Consider the following 16,090-nt stretch of genomic DNA (forward strand, 5'->3'; position numbering starts at 1 on the left):
TACCGTTCACAACAAAGAAGAAAACGACAGTTCGAAGAAAGGTCTCCACACAAAATGAATGGAACAACTTCAACTTCAACTTGACAAGCACGAACAGTTACAACAGCAAACACTTGATATTTGAACAATCTTCATGTCGATCGCAACTAGAAATATCTATACATCCTCTTGCTCGTGAAGTCTACCTTCGTTACAAAGAACTGAAATGTACTTCATCTACAAGAGGTCAATCAGTAGGTCCCTGAATGGCCGTCACGTTGCGACACGAGACAAGGACAAAGGTGGAGACCAACGAGACGACAGTACTAACGAAAATATGGGAAGTAAACGAAGAGAAAGAGATGGAGTGCCACCATTTGTAACTTACATTCCTTGTTGGAGAAACGTTGATGACAGTGAAAACGATCTACTTTTCTCTTCTTTCTCGCTAAGTGTAGGAAACATGATGAACTTCTCTGGTCTATTGAGAGTTCTGAAAATGGTCTATTCAGTTTCTAACTTGCAATACGGGTAAAGTCACCGTTGAACTTCTCATAGATAAGCACGGCTACAGTTAGTGAGTCTAAAGGAAAGAGCTGAATTGAAGAAAGTCATCCTTGCCGTTTTGTTGAACGTTGTCTTCAAGTAGCAGTGAAGAGAAGAGAAGAAACTTGACGTGGAAGTCCGGAGGGCTTACACCTGCAAGAAGGTATTCAGCTGATCGACGGAATGGTGCAGCGAAGGAGTAACTCACTGTTTGAACTTTGGACTTTGATCTACAGGTCATGAACCGCTACCGAACGATCCACGGTTGCTAACTAGACCGATAAGATGTAGCACTCAGTACGAGAACAAGGTCAGGGAGTGAATCGAATGATTCAGTCGCTAACGTGAGCAAATACACCCATTGGCCATTATGTCAACCAGGTCAGTTAGTACCTGGCGGACTTCTACCAAGCATGAGCACACACGCTAGCTCTCAACCGTGTCACTCAGCCTGATGACCTAGCTCTGGAGTAGGCATAGTCACAATGTGCAATATCAGTGATACTAATGCTGTAGGGGATTTCAAATAGACCTATAGCACATGATTGTATTTTTACTTACTGAGAGAGTTGTCCGTTCCTTTAAAGATCTTCTTCAAACGTTGGCTGAGTGGGCTGACTGGAATAAGTAGGTCGTTGAGATAAGGAGAGCGTTATGCTGAACTTGTTATTCACTGAGAGAGCGTTATGCTGAACTTGTTATTCACTGAGAGAGCGTTGTGCAGAACTTGTTATTCATTGAGAGAGCGTTGTGCTGAACTTGTTACTCTCTGAGAGAGCGTTGTAGCCACTACAGACTGATTAGTAGTTGAGAGAAAGAGTAACAATGACTAGAAAGGATAATGCACGACTAACAAAGGTAGGTCAGAGGGACTGTTCAACAACACTAGAAGACGTTTGAAACAAAAGAGAAAGGCAGGGAGACGAAAACGGACAACTGGACTGTGCCTTGAGAAATGGATGACTGAGCGGTGCTGACCAAATAGCGATGTGATCTGATGTTTGAACGAATCGTGCATCACATGCATGTGGTAAATGGCAGGACATGCTCACTGTCTGGCCGACCACGGACGGCCATCTACTCATACATTACTAGTGATACTGCTTTAGCTTTGTGGCTGTGTGCCTTAGCGCGAACTCAGGCATCTTTTGTTCGCAGCATTGCGTGTGTGCGTGTGTCATTGTGTTGTCACGTGATATGCTACACGTCTGCACGATGTCGTCCCGCTCTGCACAGACCGAGACCATAAAAATGTGTTGTTTACCTAGTCATTGGTGAGAAGAATCACATTCACACATGTAGACTACACACATAATGGGGGACCTACCCCATTACCACATAACAACACTACCTGGAACCAATCACGATTCAATGCTACGCTCTTCTCATCAAATATGGAAAAAGAGCTGATGACATCATGTCTTAGGGCGCGCTCACACTGCGACCAAAACCAGCGTCCATGCGGCCATGCGGCCAAGTTGCATGGCAACGGCATGAACTTGACCAAAACGTCGCGGCCACGTTTCAAATCGTGACCGCGACCTCCGGAGGGGGGTGCCACGACTTGGCGGCAACATGATCGTAGACGTGAAGCGTATTTGTGTACAACCTGGCCTGAAGTATGTTCAATTTCTCAAATTCCGGTGTGTTCATTCATGAAAATCGGCGGTTGTCGCGATGTCACCTCGACATTTGCACATTTTTTAAAATTTTGTAGTTGTGGTCCTGCACGCACGCACCGCCATATATGCATTCTTTGCCCTTTTTGGACGATGTCGATTTTGTTTTTGTAGTTGCTTCGTTGTCATCGGGTCAGTGACCAATTTCTACAGTGTACTCGTTCAATACGATGGCAGCTTGGTCTGGCTTTTCGGTTTCGGAAATCATCTTTCTCTACTTTTCTGCGATGATGGAATGCCATACCTCAAGAAATTTCAGTTACATACATGTATCATCGGAAACTACAGTTCTCATCTCGGCAACAGACGAAAGAAACCACTACCGGAATTTCCACTGCACTGGCACTTGCTCTGACCACGAGGTCAGGAAAGCGAAAGCGCTTGGATGTCAGCGGCAGTCCCTCAAGAGTCCAAACCTACCTGATTGTATGAATTATTTTCGTCGACTTCAAGAATACGAGCCACGACTCACGAGGCACTTCCTACTACTTCCTCCAACATGCAACATGCGAAAAATTACATCCGAAACGGGCCACAACTTTATTAGGAAACGCACGAACTCTTTTGGATACGAACTGCGATTCGTAAAGTTTGTGTGACAACTTCACGTCTACGCGTGTACGAGGCCTAGTGTGAGCACGACTCCCACGTTTCTGCGTTTTGCTGACGCATGGACGCGTACTCATGGTCGCAGTGTGAGCGCGCCCATAGAGCACAGTCCCATTCAGACCAGGGTGGTGTTGGTGTTGTCAATCTGATTGTCGTAAAATTCTATTTCATAACTGGTTGTTGCTAAAAACATGTCACCATAATGGCATGGCGGCTCTGAGCAACTTGACAATGACAATGCAGACACTGTACTCGTAGTGAGTTGCTTGAGTGTGGTCTGGTGTGTGGTACGTCTTGTGTGTGGTTTGGTGTAGTATTCAGCAACAGACTGTACATTCGGGTGTTCGTGCGTGAGCAGGTCTACTGTATGTGTAAGCATGCAATGGTGTGTTGGAACCTTGGACTTGGAGGGCTGTTGCTGTTGTTGTTGCTGTCTTTTCCTCTGGCATGTGAATGTGCGTGAAAATCATACTGTAGTATGTTTATTTTGCCAGTAAAAAGGGCTAAAGTAATTCCACCTCCACCAAACACGCTCTCTGGCCAACCTCACACACCAGCAACATGAATCCAAGGCTTTTGGAGAAGAGCGCGTTCGGTGGATGTGGAATAACTTTATAGATAAACAAGCCGAAAGCTGCTGCTTGTCCTTTAAGAACGTAAAAAGTTTGTCCTAGTAAACAAATACATCATAACGTAACAAGGTTTGTCCTAGGAGACTCCCTTCGATAGGCATCTATTTGCCTCTGGAGGATCCGTGAAATATAAATCAATCAATAGTAAACAAATACAGCATAACGTAAAAAGGTTTGTCCTAGTAAACAAATACAGCATAACGTAAAAAGGTTTGTCCTAGTAAACAAATACAGCATAACGTAAAAAGGTTTGTCCTAGTAAACAAATACAGCATAACGTAAAAAGGTTTGTCCTAGTAAACAAATACAGCATAACGTAAAAAGGTTTGTCCTAGTAAACAAATACAGCATAACGTAAAAAGGTTTGTCCTAGTAAACAAATACAGCATAACATAAAAAGGTTTGTCCTAGTAAACAAATACAGCATAACGTAAAAAGGTTTGTCCTAGTAAACAAATACAGCATAACGTAAAAAGGTTTGTCCTAGTAAACAAATACAGCATAGCGTAAAAAGGTTTGTCCTAGTAAACAAATACAGCATAACGTAAAAAGGTTTGTCCTAGTAAACAAATACAGCATAACGTAAAAAGGTTTGTCCTAGTAAACAAATACAGCATAGCGTAAAAAGGTTTGTCCTAGTAAACAAATACAGCATAACGTAAAAAGGTTTTGTCCTGGTAAACAAATACAGCATAACGTAAAAAGGTTTGTCCTAGTAAACAAATACAGCATAGCGTAAAAAGGTTTGTCCTAGTAAACAAATACAGCATAACGTAAAAAGGTTTGTCCTAGTAAACAAATACAGCATAACGTAAAAAGGTTTGTCCTAGTAAACAAATACAGCATAACGTAAAAAGGTTTGTCCTAGTAAACAAATACAGCATAACGTAAAAAGGTTTGTCCTACTAAACAAATACAGCATAACGTAAAAAGGTTTGTCCTAGTAAACAAATACAGCATAACGTAAAAAGGTTTGTCCTAGTAAACAAATACAGCATAGCGAAAAAAGGTTTGTCCTAGTAAACAAATACAGCATAACGTAAAAAGGTTTGTCCTAGTAAACAAATACAGCATAGCGTAAAAAGGTTTGTCCTAGTAAACAAATACAGCATAACGTAAAAAGGTTTGTCCTAGTAAACAAATACAGCATAACGTAAAAAGGTTTGTCCTAGTAAACAAATACAGCATAACGTAAAAAGGTTTGTCCTAGTAAACAAATACAGCATAACGTAAAAAGGTTTGTCCTAGTAAACAAATACAGCATAACGTTAGAAGTTGTACTTAAGACTACAGACTGTACTTTGTACTTGTACAGAGTTTTCCCTTCAATCGTCGTGACGTCATTACACATAACACTAGACATAACAACCCAGTGGCATTGAGTTCAGAATGGAAACTTTTACCAATATAATACACAGTCTTGAGATACAGAGCCAGCTCCTGAATGATGGTATGGTCCCAGGTCGGTTACAGGGACACTCATTTGCCAATACCCAATTTCAGTACAATGGGAGTATGCATCTCTAGCTCTGTGCGGTATCATATGTGGTAGTTCCAGCTACACATTGGGCCTCCAGCCACAGACACAGACACCACATTTGCAGCGGATCACGTTAGAAAATCATTTCCTTCTTACATGACTTGTAGAAAATGACATCTTGTTTGAGATTTTCCACATTTCCACTATGAGACGAACAGCAGTGTAAAATACAGACTCCACTGTATGTCGACTATGCTACACATCAACACTGTCTAACTGCATCGTCACACAATCAACCACTACATTGATTAAGAGTGATCACGTGACATTCATGGACATCATCATTGCTATCATTTACAAAGCTACATAGAACACAGAAACGCAGTGCATGATATCACGTGACGGAGACTGGCTCAGTCACAGTCAATGACTTACATGCAGACAGTCTAACAGCAACTTCTGCTCAGCAGTAGGCATATGCAGATAATTCCGGAAGACAAATTGGCAGAATTCGGTACTTTTTCTGGTAAGTTTCATGCATGTTTGGTATGTGGATATAGAAATGGAGCAGAATACAAGGAATTGTCCACCATAAGGTTTGCATGGTTCTGCCAATTTCACTGCTTTTCGAGCAGAATCTGCCAATGCCTACTCAGCAACATGGCCAAACATTCTCTTTGGAAAAGTTTTCTAAATTCCTTCATCGTTAGTACGTAGAAGTAGTTTTTTAAAAGTTTTTTAAAGTTTTGTTCTCACTAAGATCTGTGTTGAGATGATTAGTCGGCACCGTTATGTACGGAGAGTCCCATAAGACGGCGACGGGAGCCTCGCAGACGCATGTCCACGGCGCTGAAAATGACGAACTGAGTGCGCACGAGTACCCAAGCCATCATGGCAGAGAAGGGCTTCTCCTATTTCGCTGCTTTAAAGCGACTGGTGAGACGTTTCTGGTACGCACTGTACTCGTGGTGGAGGACAGCATCAGTGGAACACACCAAAGGAGTAAAGGAGCCTCGTAGCTCTTCAGCGGCATGCTTATACTTCCGCTTCTTCGCTGCAGCTGCTTTGTTGGCGCTGGCATTCCAGGACAGGTTGACCTTGGCATAACTGGGTGCGTCAGCATCTACGATGCGGTTATCGAAAAACGCCACCCGGTTACCTTCCCATACTCCGCGAGCGAGCCAGTCCGCTTGGAGCATAGGGCGACCATTCCTGTCCTGTTCCGGGATGAGGATCGGCTCGATGGTGACGCCGCCGAAGGCAATGTCGAAGCTTGGCATCACTGTCACGGAGGTCGTTGTGGCCTCTCTTGACAAGGCTGCCCTCACGCACAGTATCAAGGGTAGCACATACATGTACATGTAGTATAAGTACAGCTGGACAGCGTTTTCCAATATCTAAACTCACTCTACAGAGTTTGGGCAGATTTCAATGTTTGCCCAATTAAAGACTGAAAATGGCCGGAGAAACGTTCTTTACTGGTATGGAGTCATAATTTCACGACATTCCTGTTTGGCCATTGCTGTTGGAAATGAACAGATCTGGGTAGTGTGGTTTGAACACAAACTTCGTAACTACACGTACCTGATTGTAGTATGTAAGTTTGACGATGACAGTGTGAACAAGGTGGACTACCCACTGTATGGGAAAACACTACTCCAGGCTCACTGCAACCATACACCGGTTGCCGGGTGGGGTCTCGATCTTGTGCCCATTTGAATCGTATGGGGCTATGCCCCTGTTCAGACACTCACTACTCTATTGGAGCATTATACTTATAGGAATATTCCCTGATCTCGTGGTTCAAATGGTCGCAAGACCGGGCCCGCCAACCAGTTTATGGTTTCAGTCAGGAACACTGTTTCTCATACAGTGGGTCCTCCACCTTGTTCACGCTGTCATCGTGAACACATGTTAGTCCCTGGATTAATTAAAGAGGGACGACTGTAGACTGTAGTGGTACCGAATACTACCGATTCCCTGGAATGGAGTCAGCGAATCACTGGTTCATTCATTGACACATCTATGATCTAGATCCTGTCAAAGTTGTCACGGCAATGACATCATGTGTGCGACGAAAACTAATTCAGTTTTTCACATTTTTTTCTTTGAATGAATGGAATAAATATTTTTATGACCGGCTGGAAGTGTGTTGGTCAGTGTATCCAAGACGTGATCGAGGCAAACGTCAGGTCGTTGAATGTCAGTATCATCAGTGAATATTGTGGAAAATGCCACACGTCTGACCTACATCATCTTGGAAATAAGTTAGTGGACAACAACGCACACTGCGCTGTAAACCTTTGGTCCTTTCCTTCTTCTAAGTAATTCTATTCTAATCTTGGCTTATGATCAGACTGGCAAAGAGCCATGCTTCTCTCACCACCATCATCTATACTTTACGCACGTGGCCTAGTAGATGCATGGCTGATGATACTCACATAGCTGACTGATACCTGTACATCAGGTAGTGTCTGGTGCATAGGCGGACACTCATCGACGACTTGGCTGGTATTGTGACGTAGGTTTCGTGCCTCCAGGACTCGTTGCTCACTGTGCATGCAGTCGATGCGCCAGAGCGAAAAAAGCCCTTTTTATTATCCCGGTCAGCTCATTTTGTCCAGAGGTGAAGATGACGATTCCGTGAAGAAGTAATGGCTGACGTTGTCGAACATTCAGACCCACTGGAGGCGTTCCACAGCCTGGAGCCCGCCGATAAGGAATTCGATGCGACTTGAGTAAGTACTAAGGTGATCCGTAATATTTTTGGGGTCAGCTATTGAGCCATTGAGAAGTTTCGTGTTGTCGTTTTCTTACACACGGTACAGTGGTAGAACTGATTTCCTCCCTCCTTTGGTATTTAGCCAGTAATGGACTCCATCATATCTTACACAATATCCGAGATAGCAGAAAGATAGTCCCAACCAACCTGTGTAAAGATCTGGTCATGTCTATGTCCAGACCTACTGCTAACTCAAATGGCACGAAATGAAAGAATTGTTTTGTGATACGTAAAATCCACGAAAGTGATATTTCATCACACCGAAGGTTCAAAATATCCCAGGTTACAATAGTTTCTCGCCCATATAGCAGCAGATGGATTGTGTTCCCGGTATATCACCATTTTCAGTGGAAGCATTGTGCTCCACGTCTATACATGCTCATTGAAACTCAGGCAAATGTGTTTATTTGTGTATTTCAGGTCAAAATTCGTAGTGCATTCCATGTTTCTAGCATATATGCCATAATTCCAGTAAACAATAACACGCACGCATCACCTGTGTGCACATTGACTCAATCTTGGTCCAATTCGTTGCTGGTTTCTTGCTTTTCAGTCTCCTCAAATGAAACAACCTTTTGCTTACTGGAAATGTCGCATTCTTCCCTGGCGGAGGTGTTGTTGAAAGTGTGGCATTTTAGCCCTGGCCTGCATAACAGATTTGCCTTTTGCACTCGCATTGTATGATCCTGCAGCCGGACTTGCACCCACAGCCTTTTGTCAGGCCTGTGACAGGCTGTCTGACTGCTGCAAGATGTTTGTCAGAGCCCCACACCATGACTAGGTCATTGGTTCTTTACAATCCCTACCTTGAAGAGGTGGGTAGTTGATAGTAGAATTTGTTGCTTAAATTGAGCGATAATCAGAGGCAACAATTCCAGTGTAGCTGAATTCCACTTGTAGGTTTTACGGCACCGCCATCCATGGACTCTTGGTACTACTTCATACTGAAGTTTCACTGTGTGTGGAACCCGCCTGTCTGTGTTAGTGTTTTCCTTTGACGTCGCTTCGTCTCAGTTTCTTCCTCAGTGCTTGTTGTGCTTGGCATGTGGCAGGCAAATGGCCATGGAACTTCAACTGTGGTACTTGCATCAATTGGGCTAGTGTGACCAGTGGTAGGCCTTGACAGATTATGCTAATATTTTCGTGAAATTATGCTTTTCGCATTGCTGAAAAAATTGCAGAATTATGCTATTTTTATGCTAAAAGTTATCATATTATGCCGCATTATGCTCACATATGTTGCTAATGTACAATGTACATGTAATGGTTCTGTGCAAAATAACAGGGGAATTTTTTTGTAGAGGGCGTTGCACTGTATTTTATATTAGCAAAAGTTCAACGGGGTCAATGCACCGTCCGACCTAGCTACGACCGTCACTGATTGTAGTGGACTGGACATGTTCTCAAGAGAGTCGTAAACCTACGACTTCCTGGTGCATCTACTTGTACTTGTACTTGCAGAACTTGTACAACTGTATGGAATTTGATGCGAACAGGCGGATTATTCCAATTTTATGCGATTCGTATGCAATTTGCCTCGAATTATGCGATTATTCGATTTTGGTAGGAATTATGCGAAAAATTATGCTAGCATTATCTGTCAAGGCCTAACCAGTGGATAGTAGTTGATTTACATGTTGGACTGGTGTGCCACGTAGCCTTCTGCTGGCAGCCTGGCACTACATGTGTTGCCAGGGTACCTCTTTGTCGATTTTGTCCACAGACACCACGCTCACACTCGGCATGTATACATGGAGCTTCAGGTCTTGAATGCCCTTCCCTTTTGCTATGTTCACCATTGTCATTCTGTATGTATTGTAGGTGCTATGGCCGGCCGTTACTCCCCGTTGAGAAAAGATCCCTGCAAGTGTACTTGACTGGCTGTATGCGTCTAATACGTCTGCAAGCACCAACTGAAGTGGGTGAGTGCGAACTGGATGACTTACTGTAATGTCGTGTATGAAAGCCAGGCGTATTTCTGTAGAAGCCGGTGTGGTGGCTAGGCCTCTATTTACATTATGTTGCATTATGTTTGTAGTCAAACCAAACTTTTTATGGTTGCCGATGCAAAATCCACATTATTGTGCTAATTGCATATAAAATATAAGCACGGTCTCCATTATAAGCGCGGTCTCCAATATAAGCACGGGGTAGAGGGGTGTTGAAAAAATATAAGCACGGCGCTTATAATAGAGAATATACGGTATCTTGAAACTCAGGCTTGTGTTCAGAACAGGCTTCTGCATAAGACAGGCTTTTATAGAAAGCAGTGGAGTAAGTGAAGGACTGTTCATACTACTTGTAGACACCACAGGTACTACAGGTATGTGTGTGAAGCTTCATTCCAGGGGAGAAAACGAGAGCGAGGTGGAATTGTCACCATCCAGTATTGTCCACCCTCATGACCATAGCTTGGGGTGGATAGTCCTGTCCCCAGGGAAAATCGCGGAACAAATTTGCGGTGTAATTTGCGGGTAAATATGGCATAATTTGCGGTGAATTTGCGGTAAATATGCGGTGAATATTATTGATATGCGGCAAGTTTGCAGTTAATATGAGGCAATTTACCGGGGAGCCGGTCATGTGCCATGTGTATGCTAGGGAGCACGCACCCTACACGTAGACTCTCTACTTGATGTCAACGGCTCACAACGGTCAACCGAACAGTGCACTGTGTGTACGTGTAGCGCAACAAAAATGTTCAAAAACGCGGGAAAATCGTGGAAAACGCGGTCTTTTAAAACATCGCAAAAAAAGCGGGAAAAACGCGGCCGCGGAATCGCGATTTTCCCCGGGGACAGATAGTCTGACAAACAGATGATAAGTCCTTTATTCTTAGTTTCTCGGTACTCTCCTCCACTGTACATTGGCCTGCTGTAGGTCAATTTGGTGGATAACTTTGACAGCTGTGTCCATGGACTTGCCCTTTACTACATCGTGTTTTGGGGTTGCATTCGTCCTCCATGGTTGTGTGTAGGCACCTGGACAGAGCCCGGTGCAGAGCTTGGGTGGTACCCAACCGGCTCACATGAGCATGATGCCACCTTTCTTAGCTTTGGGGTATGCAGTAGGAATGTGTGCCACTAGTCCCTCCTCCATCAGGGACAGTAGAGTTAGTTGGTAATGCTTGTAGCGAGAATGTTATGTGTCAGGTATTCCTCAAAGTAATAATATATTTATGCCATTTTAGCAAATAATGTTGCTCCATTGTGTAACAGTTTGTCTGCTACTAATTATACTCCGTCAAGCATTCATCTTCTGCATGGTATTGTACTGCTTTGGCTGGTTTATTGCTGCCAGGTGCTGCGCAATGTCAACGATCGATGCACGTAATCATTACCCACAGCAGTGGTGTCGGTCAGTGGTGTAACTACCTTCCTCAACAATCACCAGCTGCTGGCTTGTGACAGTTTTGACGAAAATTAGTCGGTCTCTCTCATTCCGCTATCCCTTTTTCGACTCTGAGGAGATGCTCGACAAGCACATAATTTGGTACTTCCCGTACAGCCTAGTATTTGCAGTATTTGCTTCCTACACCAGCCACAGTGCTTTTCTTCCCACGTTCTTTTTTCCGCTGGACGGTTTGGGATTATCTTTTGTGTTACATTCTTTCGTTTTCTGTTACATCCTTTTCCTGTTCTTGTGTGTTAACGTTTCAGTGGAATGGTGCAATGCATTTCCAACCAATGCAGTCATTCTGGTTTAAATTGGATTGAACTGTACAGGTTTCCAATGCTTATGGCATATTACTGATGTATTCTCAGTCATATTGAGCACACGTGGGTGGGTAAACCGCTTACAGGGCGGTTCTCATCGGCAGCAGCAGGTACACTGGGACCCACGTGGAGATTGTGGGTGGTGTCCAACTAAAGCTTTCGTGCTTTGGCCTATGCCAAGGGCATGAAACGTACTCTGTGCATGGAAAGACGACGAAAATCAGCAGCTTTGCAAATACACCTCTACAGCCCGTTTCCGCAGTGACACACATTGTGGCTGTTTCCGCAGTGACACACATTGTGGCTGTTTTTCATCCGTTAGTACACTATGTTTGCTGGCGCAGACATGTGTCAGTATTGTCCGGTGCTACTGCTAACTCAAATGGCACGAAATGACAGGTTTCTCGTCGCTCGTCACTGGCTGAAGCCTTTCTTCTTACAAACCCGCCCGCCATGCGAACGGTTTAGCAAAACCACCACCCTCGCTCATGCAAATACTAGGGCACACGTATAGTATCAACGGAAAATGCACAACAATGCCTCTGAATACTCTTCTTATTGAGAAAATTGGCATTGACTGCCCGTCTGTCGATAAAAAATACGTCTCCAAAATGCAGCTGTTTGCATTTGAATTTTCCCGCGCTTTGGCATTTGGGATAATAAAACTACCTCTAAACGTCGACTTTTCGCAAAACGGCGCATCGCCTGTGTGTGATGAAACATATCCAACTCAAAGACAAAGCTGCACTAACTTTCATGCGTATTGCACTACATGAAGTATGTATTTTTTTCTATCAAACTTATCTTATCTTACCATGGCTTACCATGGCTGTCTGACGGCCACTTTACACTTGATGAAATGCTCACTTACATTGTTATGTCTTAGTGTTAGCTTGTAACTTGTTTCAGATTACATGTAGTAGTGTGACTGTTCCTGTACTGTCTTTTAACAGACAACTTGAACTTTCTATCAATCTTCTCCTGCATGTACATCCCTGATGATGACCTCCTGGGTAAAAATGTGGACAATTTCAACTGTACGTGGTGTAGCCAAGGACTGTTTGTGTGTTGTGAGTTGGGTATACTGAAAATATGACAAGGCTACAGTGAAGTTTCAAAGTTCTTAAAAAACTTATCTGCTTCTGTGTATGTTTAACAGTATAGTACTTTCCGGCTCAGTTTCCTTCTGTTCTTCCTTTGATTAAGTGTTATAATTATGGAAAATGTGCCATTGTGTTGAAAATCAACCTGTATTGTGTTTTTTTGCCAATGAAAAGGGCTGTACTAGTTAAACAAATAGACTACCAAAGTTGTACTTAAGACTACAGACTGTACTTTGTACTTGTACAGAGTTTTCCCTTCAATCGTCGTGACGTCATTACACATAACACTAGACATAACAACCCAGTGGCATTGAGTTCAGAATGGAAACCTTTACCAATAGAATACACAGTCTTGAGATCCAGAGTCAGCTCCGGAAGGGTGGTATGGCCCCAGGTCGGTTACAGGGACACCCATTTGCCAATACCCAATTTCAGTACAATGGGAGTATGCATCTCTAGCTCTGTGCGGTATCATATCTGGTAGTTCCAGCTGCACATTGAGCCTCCAGCCACAGACACAGACACCACACTTGAACCGGATCACGTTAGAAAATCATTCTTACATGACGTGTCGAAAAAGCCATTTTGTCAGAGATTCTCCCACATATCCACTATGAGATAAACAGCAATGTAGAATACAGACTTCACTGTATGTAAACTATGCTACACATCAACACTGTCTAACTGCATCGTCACACAATCAACCACTACATTGACTAAGAGTGATCACGTTACATTCATGGACATCATCATTGCTATCATTTTACAAAGCTACGTAGAACACAGAAATGCAGTACATGATATCACGTGATGGAGACCGGCTCAATCATAGTCAATAACATGGCCAAAAATTCTCTTTGGATTTATGTTCTCTAAATTCTTTCATCGTTAGTACGTGTAAGTAGTTTTGTTCTCACTAAGATCTGTGTTGAGATGATGAGCTGACAAAGTAGCAAACATTTCAGTGAGTCTGTACCTCTACGCACAGTATCAAGTGTAGCACATACATGTACATGTAGTATAAGTACAGCTGGACAGCGTTTACCAATATCTTTTAACTCTCTACAGAGTTTGGGCAGATTTCAATGTTTGCCAAATTAAAGACTGAAAATGGCCGGAGAAACGTTCATTACTGGTATGGAGTCATAATTTCACGACATTCCTGTTTGGCCATTGCTGTTGGAAATGAACAGATCTGGGTAGTGTGGTTTGAACACAAACTTCGTAACTACACGTACCTGATTGTAGTATGTAAGTTTCACGATGACAGTGTGAACAAGGTGGACTACCCACTGTATGGGAAAACACTACTCCAGGCTCACTGCAACCATACACCGGTTGCCGGGTAGGGTCTCGATCCTGTGCCCATTTGAACCGTATGGGCTATGCCCCTGTTCAGACACTCATTACTCTATTGGAGCATTATAGGAATATTCCCTGATCTCGTGGTTCAAATGGTCGCAAGACCGAGACTCTACCAACCAGTTTATGGTTTCAGTTATGAACCCTGTTTCCCATACAGTGGGCCCTCCGCCTTGCTCACGCTGTCATCGTGAAAACATGTTAGTCCCTGCATTAAGGAGGGACGACTGTAGTGGTACCGAATACTACCGATTCCCTGGAATGGAGTCAGTGAATCACTGGTTCATTCATTAACACATCTATGATCTCTCGACTAGATCCTGTCAAAGTTATCAAGGCTATGATATCGTGTGTGCGACGAAACCTCATTCAGTTTTTCACAGTTTTGTTTCTTTGAATGAATGAAATTAATATTTTATGACCGGCTGGAAGTGTGTTGGTCAGTGCATCCAAGACGTGATCGAGGCAAACGTCAGGTCGTTGAATGTCATGCAGTATCATCAGTGAATATTGTGGCAAATGTCACACATTCTGACCCTACATCATCTTGGCAATAAGTTAGTGGACAACAACGCATACTGCGGTGTAAACATTTGGTCCTTTCCTTCTTCTAAGTAATTCTATTCTAATCTTGTCTTCAGATCAGACTGGCAAAGAGTCATGCTTCTCTCACCACCATCATCTATACTTTACGCACGTGGCCTAGTAGATGCATGGCTGATGATACTCACATAGCTGACTGGCACCTGTACATCAATTAGTGTCTGGTGCATAGGCGGACACTCATCCACGACTTGGCTGGTATTGTGACGTAGGTTTCGTGCCTCCAGGACTCATTGCTCACTGTGTGATCAACCATGCGTAAGCTGCGCTACAGTGTATACGTTATGAGTGTGATGTAGCAGTTAGCTATGTGCATATCACCAGACATTCATCCACATGATGCTATACGCAAACAGAGCAGAGTAGGAATGGGTGATTAGGATAATGATGTACATGTATGCAGTCCTGGATTAGAATCTACCAGTAAGATTACATTGACTTATTGTTTGTGTTTCTATACATGGGTAAGCTAACAACTGATCTGTGTTTGTGTGTGTGTGGGGGGGGGGGGGGATCTATGTGCCCGTGGCGTGGAGGCATCGTGGTATGATGTTGCATGTGAGTCCCGCGCGCAGTGGCGCAGCACCTACCAAGAGCCTGACAATGCGCCTGAGCCTCCGCCCTGAGTGGTATGTACGGTATGCGGACGGGAATTTGCACGGAAAGGAGACATGGCTCGGCATAAGTGTCTGGAGGAGCGTGCGCGGCCTGTGTCTGAGCAGCGGGGCGCCAGTCAGTGCGGATGGTGTGGGCGGTGGCTGAGAAGCCGCGGTGGCTTGGTCCGGCATGTGTGTGCCTCAACGGTGGATGCCACAGTGCCACCTGGAGCTACCGGAACGTCGGCACCGGCGGAGGGATGTTGTGCCGCGCATTGTGACAGGTGTGGTCGCTGCTTTCGCGGTGTCTGGGGACGGGGTAGGCATCGCTGTTCAAGGGTGGCGCATAGACCAACAGCAGAGGAGCGCTCAGCCTTCCAGCACATGTGCATATGCGGCAAGCGGATGCGACTACTCTTGCACCTGGAGCGTCATCGAGCGTCGTGACCTCTCTCTCTCTCTTCTCAAGTTTCCCAGTGATGGGATCACGTGACCCTTTTGCGGCAGTGACTCTACAGGACAGGACAGGACAGGACAGGTGTGTGTCTGTGTATGTAGCCCTTGCCGGATTATGCTTGCATAATTTCTGACATAATCTTCAGAGTTTTGTCTAAAAATTATGGCCTGGCATAAAAGGACTTGCCAGAGTGGTTGTAACGTTGCAAAGTGCAACAAGAGTGCAAGGGTAGAGTATAGCACCATCATTGGCATCATTCCACCATCATGTAGCATAATCACTGGCATAATGGAAAGCATATTTCAGCAAATTACCGAGCATAATCCGCCAAGGGCTATGCGTGTGTGTGTGTGTGTGTGTGTGTGTGTGTGTGTGTGTGTGTGCGTGTGTGTGCGTGCGTGTGTGTGTGTTTTGTGATGTAAATGTTTTCATAATAAGTGTTGTGAACCTCTTTTGCCAGCAAAATAAACACAATGAATGGAAATGCAATACAAAAATCGGTGAAAAAAAGAATTGTGCGATGCTCCCTACATGGGAGCTCGCGGT

The 16,090-nt window shown here is 44.1% G+C and overlaps 2 protein-coding genes and 1 long non-coding RNA gene across 5 annotated transcripts in view; 1 reads left to right on the forward strand and 2 right to left on the reverse strand.

Moving 5' to 3' along the window:
• Window positions 1-1,495, reverse strand: part of LOC135823901 (uncharacterized) — a 6,070-nt gene extending 4,575 nt beyond the window's left edge. The window contains exon 1 of the mRNA XM_065336779.1: window positions 1,087-1,495. The gene's annotated coding sequence lies outside the window, so the exon portion shown is untranslated. The remainder of the gene's footprint in view (window positions 1-1,086) is intronic.
• The window catches only part of LOC135823887 (uncharacterized), a 145,326-nt gene that overhangs the window by 28,038 nt on the left and 101,198 nt on the right, over window positions 1-16,090 (reverse strand). The window lies entirely within an intron of this gene.
• LOC135823272 (uncharacterized) lies at window positions 7,330-11,475 on the forward strand. 3 transcript variants are annotated; one of them, XR_010554642.1, is made up of 4 exons: window positions 7,330-7,663; window positions 8,400-8,687; window positions 9,529-9,629; window positions 11,008-11,475. It is a non-coding gene; the product is annotated as an uncharacterized LOC135823272 (long non-coding RNA). The 3 variants fall into 3 exon arrangements; XR_010554644.1 differs by having other exon boundaries at window positions 7,339-7,663; window positions 8,400-8,603; XR_010554643.1 differs by having other exon boundaries at window positions 7,410-7,663; window positions 8,400-8,522.

This window comes from Sycon ciliatum, chromosome 8 (assembly GCF_964019385.1).
Source record: "Sycon ciliatum chromosome 8, ocSycCili1.1, whole genome shotgun sequence".
NCBI classification, from domain to species: Eukaryota; Metazoa; Porifera; class Calcarea; order Leucosolenida; family Sycettidae; genus Sycon; species Sycon ciliatum.